The sequence below is a fragment of the Oncorhynchus gorbuscha genome, linkage group LG18 (genome assembly GCF_021184085.1).
Source record: "Oncorhynchus gorbuscha isolate QuinsamMale2020 ecotype Even-year linkage group LG18, OgorEven_v1.0, whole genome shotgun sequence".
NCBI lineage: Eukaryota > Metazoa > Chordata > Actinopteri > Salmoniformes > Salmonidae > Oncorhynchus > Oncorhynchus gorbuscha.
In genome coordinates this window covers 67,312,101-67,325,745 of record NC_060190.1, presented here as the reverse complement: position 1 = coordinate 67,325,745, position 13,645 = coordinate 67,312,101, and the positions used below count along the sequence as shown (strand labels likewise).

Below are 13,645 nucleotides of genomic sequence, written 5' to 3'. Positions count from 1 at the left end.
GATACTAGTACTGCTATATACTAGTACATTGGGATACTAGTACTGCTATATACTAGTACATTGGGATACTAGTACTGCTAGATACTAGTACATTGGGATACTAGTACTGCTAGATACTAGTACATTGGGATACTAGTACTGCTACTAGTACATTGGGATACTAGTACTGCTATATACTAGTACATTGGGATACTAGTACTGCTATATACTAGTACATTGGGATACTAGTACTGCTATATACTAGTACATTGGGATACTAGTACTGCTATATACTAGTACATTGGGATACTAGTACTGCTAACTCATGTAAACAATGTAACCAAGAGGGAGAAATCAGCAGTAAACAGCACCAATTACTGACCTCTATAGCTTCTTTTATGTTGTTTTTAATGTCTTGAATTTTCTGTTTTTTCTCCCTGTGAAGCATGAAAATAGATATTTAGAATCACGATAATGAGGAAGTCCGTGTATAACAGCATACAACCATAATGTCTTCAAAATCACCATAAAGGTGTAGCAATGCTTGACATGGAAAAGAAGAATGGCAATCTTTACTTATTGACGAAGTCTGCAAACCCTAAATAAGGGCCAGACCACACAGATTTTGCATCCATAAAAAATGGTTGCCAATGGTTTTTCTATGGGGCTCATGCATTGATGGACGATAGAGACAATTGAATTTGGATAGATAGATAAATAGTGCATTCTTCATGCATTTCATCAGTCTGTGTAGCTGGGCTGATAGAATGTAGGAGTTTCAGTGACAGAGTAAAAGTAGTGCACTGTATGACTGAGAGGAGGCTCCACTACATTCCTCACACTAAGACCTCAAAACACCCTGTTTAAAATAAACTGCCATACCAATCTCTTCTCACCTCTGCCATTCCACTCCTCTCCCTTATCATCCACTCTCCCTATCATTCTGTCACTCCCCACCTCCCATCACTTTCTGTCCTCCTCATCCCACTCTCCAGCACCTTGTACTGACTGGCACTGTCTGTCCAACTTCCAGTAGGTAGGTACAACATTCTAGTCTGAGGGGCAGGCTGAGACAACCACACGGAACTGAAGCAAGAACGATAGAGATCCCCTCCCTCCATATATTTATCAATAGCCTACACCAGGGTGTCCTGGCTGTGGAACACAAACCCGGACCACAACTGTCCTGAATTGACCATCAATTCAATCTGTATACGGCCCCTGCTATGGACTGACTGACTGACTGGCTGATGTGTGTGCAAGTGTGTGTGTATGTAATTTTGACCTATTATGTTTTTAAATTGCACTATTTCTATGAGGTGTTGCGTATGTCATGTAGGAGCAGTCGTTCTTGTACGTCCAACAAAAAGGCCCCCCTCTGGGACAATAAAGTTGATCAACTGTGCCATATGGGGAAGCCAAGGTGTGGAATGATCAGAATTAACAATACAGCCGCTGTACGTAACCTGAGAATCCACAGAAATGGAACCTGAGTGAAGTCATATTGTTGGGAAACAAAAGCTTAAGGCAAATGACTGTTTTTAATGAGAGGTCCTACAGTATTGATGTTGGCATACTATATGACATACTATACATACTGGCTAGGAAAAGAAGTTAGTGAAAGCAAAATCGTCAGCATTTTCTCTCGATGAGCAGGGTTACAAGACCTACTAGGCTGAACGCAGTAGGCTATGCATGTGATTTCAAACGATTCAAACACTATTTCAAGGATCTGTTGAATAATTGGTGCCATCTAGCAAAACACTTGTTGTTTAAAAAACAGTTTATAAAATAGGCAATTCATAGAGCAATACACTTTGTAAATATTATCAATTAACTCAAGCAGTTTCACCTATAGTCATAACAAACACCCAGTCTCTGGCGACAAACACCCATATAATCTCTGGGGTGGGGTGGAATTGCACACCCAAGATAATTGAAAATGTAGCTACATTGCAAGAAACAGGTGAATATGCATTAGCCAGAGTTCTCCATCACACTTGCACATAAACCCCCACAGTGAATTTACTGTTCCTTGCAACCTTGTCACTTTTGTATTTATTTTGTATGCTGGAGTACGCATATCATTTGACAACAACACTTACAATGCCTCTTACTTCAGGAGATCTCACTGATGATATCAGTATGTGTAATTCTGTTGTCAAGGTAACAACCTGTATCTGCTGCTACATTTACATTTGAGTCATTTAGCAGACACTCTTATCCAGAGCGACTTACAGTAGTGAGTGCGTACATTTTCATTGATACTGGTCCCCTGTGGGAATCGAAGCCACAACCCTGGCGTTGCAAGTAACATGCTCTACCAACTGAACCACACGGGACAATGGCAGGTACGCGCTCACCCCTAAACAAGCTGAACCCCAATATTTATGAAAAGGCATTCGTACGTTTCGACTGTGGTCCTGAACTTGGTCGACCCGGAATGAAAATGCCACCCCCAGGTTAAAAAGAAGTGTGAACCCTCGTCTCTTCAACCTGATTGGGGTGAATGCCAGTGTGAGATTGCCATTCAAGCCATATACTACAGTATCTATTTATTTAATAAGCCACGAGGGGGTGTGGTATGTGGCCAATATACCACGGCGAAGGGCTGTTCTTAGGCACGACGCATCGTGGACTGCCTGGACACTGTCACGACTTCCGCCGAAGTTGGTCCCGCTCCTTGTTCGGGCGGCGGTCGACGTCACCGGCCTTCAAGCCGATCCACTTTTCATTTTCCATTTGTTTTGTCTTTGTTTTACACACCTGGTTTCAATTCCCCAATTACATGTTCATTATTTAACCCTCCATACCACCATGGTTTTTGTGCATGTTTGTTTTATGCATTTCGGTCCGATTGTGCGGGCTTGGTATTACTACATGTATTTGGTCATTTTGAGTAAAGTTACTTTTATTACTCATCTCTGCTGTCCTGCACCTGACTCCTCTGCACCAGCTACACCCAGACCTTTTACAGACACAGCCCTTAGCTGTGGTATATTGGCAATATAAACTCCGCAAAAAAAAGAAACGTTCCTTTTTCAGAACCATGTCTTTTAAAGATAATTCATAGAAATCCAAATAATTTCACAGATCTTCATTGTAAAGGGTTTAAACACTGTTTCCAAAGCTTGTTCAATGAACCATAAACAATTAATGAACATGCACCTGTGGAAAGGTTGTTAAGACACTAACAGCTTAGACAGTAGGCAATTAAGGTCACAGGTATGAAAACTTAGGCCTCTTTCGTGTCCTTTCTACTGACTCTGAAAAACACCAAAAGAAAAATGCCCAGGGTCCCTGCTCATCTGCGTGAACATGCCTTAGGCATGCTGCAAGGAGGCATGAGGACTGCAGATGTGGCCAGGGCAATAAATTGCAATGTCCATACTGTGAAACGCCTAAGACAGTGCTACAGGGAGACAGGACAGACAGCTGATCATCCTCGCATTGGCAGACCACGTGTAACAACACCTGTACAGGATCGGTACATCCGAACATCACACAGGTACAGGATGGTAACAACAACTGCCTGAGTTACACCAGGAACACACAATCCCTCCATCAGTGCTCAGACTGTCCACAATAGGCTGAGAGAGGCTGGACTGAGGGCTTGTAGGTCTGTTGTAAGATAGGACCTCACCAGACATCACCGGCAACAACGTCGCCTATGAGCACAAACCCACCATCGCTGGACCAGGCAGGACTGGCAAAAAGTGCTCTTCTCTGACGAGTCATGGTTTTGTCTCACCAGGGGTGATGGTCGGATTTGCGTTTATCGTTGAAGGAATAAGCGTTACACCGAGGCCTGTACTCTGGAGCGGGATCGATTTGGAGGTGGAGGATCCGTCATGGTCTGGGGCGGTGTGTCACAGCATCATCAGACTGAGCTTGTTGTCATTGCAGGCTATCTCAACGCTGTGCGTTACAGGGAAGGCGTCCTCCCTCCTCATGTGGTACCCTTCCTGCAGGCTCATCCTGACATTACCCTCCAGCATGAAAATGCCACAAGCCATACTGCTCGTTCTGGGTTTGATTTCCTACAAGACAGGAAAGTCAGTGTTCTGCCATGGCCAGCTAAGAGCCCGGATCTCAATACTATTGAGCACGTCTGGGACCTGTTGGATCGGACGGTGAGGGCTAGGGCCATTCCCCCCAGAAATGTCCGGGAACTTGCAGGTGCCTTGGTGGAAGACTGGGGTAACATCTCACAGCAAGAACTGGCAAAGCTGGTGCAGTCCATGAGGAGGAGATGCACTGCAGTACTAAATACAGCTGGTGGCCACAACATATACTGACTGTTACTTTTGAGTTTGACCCCCACCTTGTTTAGGGACACATTATTCCATTTCTGTTAGTCACATGTCTGTGGAACTTATTCAGTTTATGTCTCAGTTGTTGAATCTTATGTTCATACAAATATATTTACGCAGGTTATGTTTGTTGAAAATAAACACAGTTGACAGTGAGAGGATGTTTCTTTTTTTGATGAGTTTATCACAAACCCCACGTGCCTTATTGCTATTATAAACTGGTTACCAAAGTAATTAGAGCAGTAAAAATAAATGTTTTGTCATACGCGTGGTATACGGTCTGATATACCACGGCTGTCAGCCAATCAGCATTCAGCGCTTGAACCACCCAGATTATAAAGGTGTAAGATCTCAAAAATTATTCAGCCTGAGAGAATCCTAGGGCCTCGGTTACCAGTTTAAAGTCTGTGTAATACAAAAGGAGTAAGAACCCTATGGGCTTCAGTAAGGCTGCGACGATACCAGCATCGCGATACTCATTTGTCTCGTGCAACAAAACCCGAAGCGGATTTAACTTCTTTAAGAAAATAGCCCTAATGATGGAAGCAAGCATTATTATTTTGTCATCCCGAGTCACATTTATTTAAAAGGACCATAGACTTTGACCTGCTTCGGTTTTTCATTTTTTCTGTGAAAATAATATTGCTATACTGGTATCGTCCCGGCCCAAGCCTTCAGTGGCACCTAGAAAATAATTAGTGCTTGACACGGTTCTGCAAAGATTTATGAAATGAGGGGAAATAATACTTACTCTGCGTTGAAGCCATTCACATGCAATATTCGCATCTGTTTAACTATCGTGCTCTTCCCAGATTCACCAGCACCTGCAAACAGAGAGAACAGGAAGATAATTCTAAAAGACCTTTCAAAAAACACCTCACTTGACAGTGGTCTCTTTAGGGTGATATCAATTCCCTTGAGCTAAATTCTAGGCATGCAAATCACACATTACTTCAGTGTTCAACCAAGTTATAACCTACTACAACTAGGTCCCAGAGTGTTTCCTGGTCAGATAATATGGTTAAGAAGAAATCCTAACCTCTAGTGATGACTGTCCACTAACCACAGAACATGGAATGCTGGGAACATTCCGGGATATTCGGAACAGTCATTCCCCACACATTGAGGAACGGAGAGAACAAACGCTGCTCCTTCGTGCTAACAGCATGCTACATGCTAAATGAAAATTAAAAGCAAACAGACCCGATCCTAACTTGGGCCTGAGCATCTTTTTATTTTATTTTTTTACTTCTCTCCAAGGGAAAAACACACCAATAATGTAGCGAGTTGACTAGGTAGACTTGTCATAAATACCTAGGCCCCTATAAAATCCAAAATGGTAACCAGGTTTCCGGGATCCGGTCAAACACATTCTTACTGTGCAGCAACAAAAAACATAAATTGGAATAAATATGCAGCTTTTACATTTATTTTTGTTTTGTATGGTGAACATGCTTTTGTTGAATTAATGTATCCAATGAATGTGAATTATTTTAGTGAATGAAGAATGTTGTTTTCGGATAAGTTAATAGGGACCCTAGTCATTGTCACTTCAGACTAGAATCAATGTCTGTATTGTTATTAGGCCTAATAATGTAAGGTCAAAAACATAGAATGTGATTTCATGTTGTTTGTAATACCAATGAGGATTAAATTGCTCCAAAGATGAGCCTACCAAATCAAGCCAATTAAAGGAAAAGATCAGTAGTTAGTCTAGCCAGCTATCCAAACTTGTTGTAATCATGGCCGAATACCGGCCGGGCACTGACCTCCGGAGCCACCATTGATTTTGTTAGTCACTCTGTCAGATATCATATTAAGAAATATTTTGTAAAATTGCAGGAAATTTCTCTGTCCCATGGCAAAATGTGTAGAATTGCAGAAAACTTGCTAACTATAGAGACGTTTTTATCTCAATATCAAATAACTCTGTGTAACAATTAACTACCTTAGTGTGATTGTTTTCATTTAAAATGGTCAAAAATAAACAAAAATAGCTTCTTAGCAAAGAGCTATTTCCCAAGCAATTTTGCTAGGACTGTTTGAGAGTGGGCTTAGGGAGGGGAAAAAGAAATTGAGCTGTTATTGGCAGAGAAGTTTGGAACTCTGTTTTTTATCTTTCTTATTTACCCCAAAGCTCAAATTTCAGGGAGTCTTTTCAAAACAGTAAAAGGGCCATTATCATCATGTTCACAATGTCACAGTATTATTCGAACCTCAGTGTGGAAATATATATAAAACACTAGAAAATCATGTTTTTGACTGCACTGGGCCTTTAAAACTGCAACATGTTATCTATGCTCCATGGCAAAATGTGTAGAATTGCAGGACATTAACTTTAAAACTACACCTTCTCTCTCCACTGGCAAGAGGGGGGCTCCTAAAATGGTTTTCTGTGAGGTGTGGGGGTCACCCAACCAAATCTTGCTTAGGGCCTTCCAAATCCTAGAGCCAGCCCTGTGTAATTGGAATAACTCCATTACTATACAATTATAAAGCAATTACTATGAAACAACACGCTAATACAATGGTGTTACTTGAGTAATTACAGTGTTATTACATAGGTAGGACGAGGAACAACTTGATTACTCTAGGCCTACTGTCAAATAAATCAGTCCTGGTATTAACGATTATGATTAAAAGCACTCCAAGGAAAATGTAGTCCATGATGATTAAAACTCAAATTTCTGAGGACTATAATATATAGGTTACTCTTCCTAAGTCAGGCATATAGACACACATTGCTAGGCTTACACCACAAGCAATAATTCCACTAGTCAGATGGCATCATATGCAACAATGTTGCAAAATAAGGGTCAAAATCCTTTTGGTGGCTTTTCATGAACAGCTGCTTGAAATGACAGGTGTGCATTGACACACGTGTTGTCAGTGTAAGTCTTTTACAAGAACAAAGTCCTATCGACAATGACAGCAAAACCACACGTTAACCCCCATTGCAATAAAACAAATGGAAGAGTCTTGGTTTAATAGACTGCATCGGAAGAACATGGGCCTACATACAATATGGTCATTTACCACGTCAGACCCTTGTCATCCTCAAATGCCACAATAGGTATATGGTAGGGATACCCACATTAAACACGGAATGAAACACTTAACCAATGTCAGAAACCTACCTAATAGCAGAAGCCGGTGAGTAGCTCGGTAAATCTGTTTGTCTTTTTGAAGCTGTTTCTCTATCTTTTTGTTAGCTTCCCTCTGTGTCTTCTCCTCATTACGTTGTTCTTCGGATTTACTATTGCCCAGACAACCCATCTTCCCAAAAACCCAATAAAAAGGTTCGGGGGAGGGGGGATTCATATAATAAATAATTTCTAGATTCCTAGATTGGGCCAAGAGAAAGACACCTTGCTCAAGATGGGTGACATCTGTATTGCCAGTTGCAGACTAAAACCTGCGGAAGATCAAGACCAACCAATCCGTAGCCTTTATCACAGTTATTAGTGTTAAATATCTACCGGTTACAATAGATTATTCAGTGAGAACAGAGTGGTGGTGCTAATCACGACACTCAGGCCGCCCTCTCAGACAGTTGATTCCTATGTTTTCACTGTAAATCCGCAATATAGTCATCAAGATTAATTTCAGTGTTGAATATTATCCTTCAGCGTTACAATGTACATAAATGATCTCGAGTTGTCGTAGAGCTGAAATCCACACTGAATTCTAGCAAATGTCTCATCTAGAATCCATCATTGGTTTCACTCGTAGAATTCTGCCATTCAAAACATTTGCGTATTTCCCTTCTTGTTCAATCCGTCCTCAGCCCCAGCGTGACAGGCAAAGCAGATACGGAGGGTGGATCAAAAAAAATTCATATTTCCACTAAAATGACGGCATGTGGATGATTATGCAGGGTTTCCTTCTTCATCCGAATGTATTTTAAATCCAAGACAAAACGTTTTTGTTGTAACTTTGTCAAATATGTCCTGTTTTAGTCAATGATATTAATTTAATTCCCCTCCTCGTCACAGATGTTGGCTGCTTTTGGGGTTTGTCCAGATCAAAAAGGCCCTTCTCTCGGTCTTTTTCTTTACCGCTGTAATTTGTATTTCTCCTCACATCGGTAAGCTTTTCTAGGCGAACATTGCCTTCAGTAGGTTTTGTTGTATGCAATGCAATTTCCCCGATTCAGGTATATTTATGAAAATCATTCGTTATTTTCTTGTTTTTCTCGTGGGTAGAGCCCGCTGTCAGTCTAAGATTTGTATTCCTTTTGAATTCGTATGGTAGCCTAAGCCTGGATATATGTGCATATCGATATATGAACATACCGCGGTAGGCCAACATAACAATTAATCCAACGATGACAGTTATTTTTTCATGTAAAGGCCAGATCTGCTCTTGCATAAATGTGAATACATTAGTTTCTTTGAAGTATTTATATGCATTTTTGTCCTTTTCTCTGAGAATTGTACATTGAGATAGAAAGCGTTAAAGAGATGGGGTGGGGCAAACAGCTCTCACTGAACCCTGGGAAAGACCAGAGTGTAATCACATGATTGCCCAAGACGTCATGAAGTTGCGATTCCGAAGAGAAAAGGCGCCCTCTTTGAAGAACTGATCGTCCATACAGGGCAAGTGGACGACTGTAGCACAACAGATTGTAACCATTATAACATGGATACACAGAATGTATTAATACTTGCCGGATCTCTATTCAGTCTTGACTTCTTTATTCCCTCTCTAAATCTCTGAATGTTTTAATGGAAATAAAATTAAAAAACATAAAAATGATCTGTAGTTAAGGGGTAGTTAAAAAACGGGTTAAAAATTCTCACTATTCTACAAGCACCAAATAAGTACACCATTTTAACCATTTGTTTTCATTTATTATAAACCATCTTTAAAATTAATAATAACCTAATTATAAACCACCCCTTTATAAATAATGGCAGTATATTAATATACATGTGTTTATGGATTCATTTGTAGATATGAATAATAAAAACACATTGCACTTCTTGCCAGATAAAGGCTTACTAAGTTTAATGCTTTACTGGGTCTTGCCATTCCCAAATATGTGACATATCAGCCCAGCCTTAAAAAATACCAGCCTCTATTAGCGTGCTTGAAAATAAATGTGCCCACATTGTGATCAGATTTCCCACTGCATTTAACAACATTTATCTGACCACAGCACAGACTGCATGAGTATGTGGCGTGAAGACACCAGGAGTCTGTTTCTGAATCACAGCAATATACAATCTATGTAAGTTCTCTAAAAAATGACGATGTCTATGGTTATTTGATAGTTGCCCAATTATCATTTGTGTAACCTATTGTCATGTGTGTTGTCAATAACAATGAGTGACTAATATCAGAGCTCAAATTCTTCCGTTAGTGTTTTTGAACTTATTTTGTGAACTAGGAAGTCCTTCAAGCTCATATGGTCGAATGAGTATCCCACTGTTTTGTGTAAATAAAAAAAATGTTAAAGGAAATATACCAGCCTACAGGCTACAGGCCGGTATATTTCCTTCAACCATCATACAGGCCGGTATATTTCGTTCAAAAATCATACAGGTGTAACGACGTTCGTCTGTTGTATGAAGAGAGTCAGACCGAAATGCAGCATGTAGGTTACTCATGACTTTAATGAAAATAATCGCGGTACATGAAATAACAGAATATGAAAACAACAAACGAAACGTGAAACCTATTACAGCCTATCTGGTGACTACAACACTAAGACAGGAACAAACACCCACAAATTACAACGCGAGAGTCAGGCTGTCTAAATACGGTTCTCAATCAGAGACAACGACAAGCACCTGACTCTGATTGAGAATCGCCCCAGGCAGCCAAGCCTAACTAGACACACCCCTAATCAGCCGCAATCCCAAATAATACAAACCCCAATACGAATACAACATATAAACCCATGTCACACCCTGGCCTACCCAAACATATAACAAAAACACAAAATACAATGACCAAGGCGTGACAACAGGCCGGTATATTTCCTTTAACCAGCCTACAGGCCGTTATATTTCCTTCAACCATCATACAGGCTGGTATATTTCCTTCAACCAGCCTACAGGCCGGTATATTTCCTTCAACCAGCCTACAGGCCGGTATATTTCCTTCAACCAGCCTACAGGCCGGTATATTTCCTTTAACCAGCCTACAGGCCGGTATATTTCCTTTAACCAGCCTACAGGCCGGTATATTTCCTTTAACCAGCCTACAGGCCGGTATATTTCCTTTAACCATCATTACAGGCCGGTATATTTCCTTTAACCATCATTACAGGCCGGTATATTTCCTTTAACCAGCCTACAGGCCGGTATATTTCCTTTAACCAGCCTACAGGTCGGTATATTTCCTTTAACCATCATTACAGGCCGGTATATTTCCTTTAACCATCATTACAGGCCGGTATATTTCCTTTAACCATCATTACAGGCCGGTAGATTTCCTTCAACCATCATTACAGGCCGGTAGATTTCCTTCAACCATCCGATCATCGTCACTATTTCACCATGGTGTGAGTAGTTCATCTCCAAAGGCCTAAAAGATGTCAACCTTCAAATCTACAGGTAATTGCCAAAAATAATGGAAACACCAACATAAAGTGTCTTTAGAGGGCTTTGAGTCACAAGTCAGAACAACTTCAATGCACCTTGGCATAGATTCTATGAGTTTCTGGAACTTTATTGGAGGGATGTGACACCATACTTCCATGAAAATTGACATAATTTGGTGTTTTGTTGACGGTGGTGGACAACGCTGTCTCATGCGCCTCTCCAGAATCTCCCAAAAGTGTTCAATTGGGTCGAGACCTGGTGACTGAGACGGCCATGTCATATGGTTAACATTGTTTTCATGCTCATCAAACCATTCAGTGACCACTAGTGCCTTGTGTATGGCGGCATTGTCATCTTATGGTGGCATAGCCATGGTAGCCAAAATAATGGCCAGCCCAGCATTTTAAACATGGCCCTAAGCATGGGATGTTAACTGCTTAATTAACTCAGGAACCACAACTGTATGGAAGCCCGTGTTTTCAATAGAATTTGTATCCCTCATTTACTTAAGCTTTTCCATTATTTTGGCAGGTACCTGTACATCATGATGAGGCTCTGAAAGATGCTTACATTTCAGGAGGAAACCCTTTTCAACATTTGCAACAGAATTGTGCAAATAGCAGATACATTTTCATCCACCAAAAAGTTGGATATGTGTACTATACATACAAGGTTAAATGTGAAAATGTGATTATTTGATTCCACTTCGCATTAAGAAGCATAAAACCCATATACTTACATTGTAAACTGTTACAATGTGTACCTACACTATAATTACACATGTAACTGCATAGATTTAAGGCCACTTCATGCATGAAATATGACCACTGAAAGAGAACAAGGAGTTCACAAAATGCAGCTTCCGTGGCTAAGGTGTGGTTCAAATGTTTTACTATAGAGCATTGCTGTGTGGAATCCCTGTGTCTGCCTTGATCCCCCTGTTCCTTTAATGGACGTTTACCTCATAATACAGGGCAATTCTCTGTATTGTGTATGTACACATTATTTGTGTTCAGGGTGACCGTAACAACAATAACAAAATGTCTAAGCACTTCAACTTGTGCCCAATTATTTCGCCGCAAAACTAATAAAATAGTTACATATGATTAACTGATAATGAAAATTCCGAACTGAGGTGAAAAGTATGGTTTTATTTTTTTAATCGATGAGCAAAAATGATTCAGTATTCTCCATTCAAATGCAATGCCCAACTCTTGCCAGTACGGGGCAGAATTTAGTTACAGTTGTATCATACCTGAGGCTTCTCAGCAATCACAATGGATTCTAGGATTTGAGCAGTGGCGATTTTAGCATGTAAATCTTGATGGGGAAAACTCAACAAAAACAATTATATGCATGCCAGCAAAGCAACTACACAAGACAGCAAAACAATACATTAATTGCACTGTAACAGTAACAAACAGTGCCCACAAACTGTTAGAGCCTACATAAAGCTGTCCCAACAGCAGAGCTTTCTTTTCAGCACCATGGAGTGAATCCTTACCACTTCTACACCTGGCTATCAGCGGAGCCTTGACTGGCACCGAAACAGTTCATTCAGCCTCATTTACTGCCTTTTTTTAAAACATAGCTGATATGGCTAACTTGCTTGAACAAATGTGGTTTCTACTGACAATTGAGATGTACAAACTATGGCATAAGGGAACAGTGAGCAGATAAGAGGCAATCCGTAATTTAGATTGAGACATTAATGAGTGAGCTAAGATGGACTTAATGAATATAACTATTAGTTCAGCACTTCTGAAATGTACAGGGACAGAATTCAGAACATTGGCCGTTCTTACAGTATTCTCCCTGTACACCAAGTTAGAACAGTAGGATAAATAAAGGGGGCACATAAGCAGACAATGAAATCTCTTGCAAAACTCAATAACACTTCTCTAAAACAGGCTATAGCCTACATGTGGACCACCAAGTCAGAACTGTAGGTTAAGTTATGAGGGGGAACGGGACCAAATTAATAGGGTGAGGCACATGGGCTACTAACAGCTTACATTTATTTTGTTATTTAACCTTTATTTAACTAGGCATACACTTAGTACACTTCTTAGCTACAGTATGTATCTACCTGGCATATTACATAATTTATGAGGCAGAATACAATACATTTTTGGACTCACCTTGTTGTGCTGTGCTCACTTGAACAGGAAGGTGGCATGGCGGTCCTTCTTGTGGGCAAATTTTGTCACCATTCTCTGGATTTATGGTGCTTTCAAGACAACTGGGATATCGGGAAAAAACAAGTTTGAATCATGACGTCAGGGATCTTAAGGTCGGAACTCTTTCTAGAGGCCAGAGTTCCCGACTTGGAATTCAGATTTGAATGACCGTTCACAACGTATTTTCCCAGTCAGCGCTCATTTCTTTCCGCCCCCCAGAGTTCCCAGTTGTCTTGAAATCACTGAAGTCTGAGATTTTCCAGTTCCGAGTTTCCAGTTATTTTGAAAGCAGCGGAAGTCATGCTGGATGGGCACTTCTAATGTAAATCTATGACAGCACCCAAGGGGCTTGAACTTTATAGCTCTCCCTGTAGATTCTGCAGTGACGTAGTGTCCCCATGAGTGACAGAACACTGAGCCAATTATGGTGTAACGAAAGAACATTATCACCCCTATCCTCTGTATTTTTATTTATTTAACGAGGCAAGTCAGTTAAAAAAATTCTTATTTACAATGACGGCCTAACCCAGATGATGCTGGGCCAGTTGTGTGCCACCTATGGGACTCCCAAACACAGCTGGATGTGATACAGCCTGTAATCAAACCAGGATCTGTAGTGACA

General features: G+C 40.6%; 1 pseudogene; it reads right to left on the bottom strand.

Annotated features, from left to right (window-relative positions):
• Positions 1–13,645, bottom strand: part of LOC124003734 — a 43,266-nt pseudogene that overhangs the window by 20,602 nt on the left and 9,019 nt on the right.